This window comes from Pelmatolapia mariae, linkage group LG6, assembly GCF_036321145.2.
Source record: "Pelmatolapia mariae isolate MD_Pm_ZW linkage group LG6, Pm_UMD_F_2, whole genome shotgun sequence".
Lineage (NCBI taxonomy): Eukaryota > Metazoa > Chordata > Actinopteri > Cichliformes > Cichlidae > Pelmatolapia > Pelmatolapia mariae.
Window position 1 is genome coordinate 1162692 of NC_086232.1, and position 1413 is coordinate 1164104.

A 1413-nucleotide genomic window follows, 5' to 3' on the forward strand; every position below is an offset into this window, starting at 1 on the left:
GCCTCAGCCAGAGCCACAGGCCCTGGGGTGGTGTCCAAAGCCTCAGCCAGCAGCACAGGTCCTGGTGTGGTGTCCATGGTCTCAGCCAGAAGCACAGGCCCTGGTGTGATGTAGACGGCGTCAGCACAGGCCACAGGCCCTGGTGTAATTTAGATGACCTATGTTAGCAGAATAGGCCTCGTTGTGGTGCGGATGGCCTCACCCGGCAGCACAAGACATTGCTGAAAACAGCCAAAAGGAATGTCGTTAATGTGGCCTCATTAATGGACACCAACACCCTCCTTCTCTGGATCAAAACCAGCTCAGTGACATGAAAAGCAAATGCTTACAGCACCTGGTATTCCCAGGCAGTCTCCCATCCAAGTACTAACCAAGCCCAACCTTGCATAGCTTCCGAGATCAGACGAGATTGGGCTTTGGCAAGGCGGTATGGCCGTAAGCTGCTGGCGTCAGCACAAAGCGTCAATTTATGGTATCAAGTGGTGAGGTGTCCAGTACTCGCAGTTACGAACACAAGCCTCCAATTTAACTACAGTGTTAATGGTAACTGCATGCTTGCCTAATACCCTAACCAAAGGACTCATTTTAGCCTTTGATCAGCAACACAGGCCCTGGTGTGGTGTAAATGGCCTCAGCCAGATCCACAGGACCTGGTGTGGTGTAGTTGGCCTCAGCCAGCATCAAAGGCCCGGGGGTGGTGTACATGGCCTCAGCCAGAGCCACAGGCACTGGTGTGGTGTCCATAGCCTCAGCCAACAGCACAGGCCCTGTTGTGGTGTCCATGGCCTCAGCCAGAAGCACTGGCCCTGGTGTGGTGTCCATGGCCTCAGCCAGAGCCACAGGTCCTGGTGTGGTGTAGGTCGCCTCAGCCAGCAGCACAGGCCTTGGTGTGGTGTCCATGGCCTCAGCCAGCAGCACAGGCCCTTGTGTGATGTAGACGGGCTCAGCCAGAGCCACAGGACATGGTGTGGTGTAGGTGGCCTAACCTGGCTGCACAGGTCCACAACCAGAGCCACAGGCCCTGGTGTGATGTAATTCAATTCAATTTCAATTCAATTTTATTTATATAGCGCCAAATCACAACAAAAGTCGCCTCAAGGCGCTTTATATTGTACAGTAGATAGCACAATATTAAATACAGAGAAAAACCCAACAATCATATCATATGACCCCCTATGAGCAAGCACTTTGGCGACAGTGGGAATGAAAAACTCCCTTTTAACAGGAAGAAACCTCCGGCAGAACCAGGCTCAGGGAGGGGCGGCCATCTGCTGCGACCGGTTGGGGTGAGAGAAGGAAGACAGGATAAAGACATGCTGTGGAAGAGAGACAGAGATTAATAACAGATATGATTCGATGCAGAGAGGTCTATTAACACATAGTGAGTGAGAAGGTGACTGGAAAGGAAAAACT

At 52.1% G+C, this 1413-nt stretch overlaps 1 pseudogene; it reads right to left on the bottom strand.

The window, feature by feature from the left end:
- Window positions 1–322: 322 nt before the first annotated feature.
- On the bottom strand, window positions 323–441 carry LOC134629914 (5S ribosomal RNA; annotated as a pseudogene).
- Window positions 442–1413: the final 972 nt, after the last annotated feature.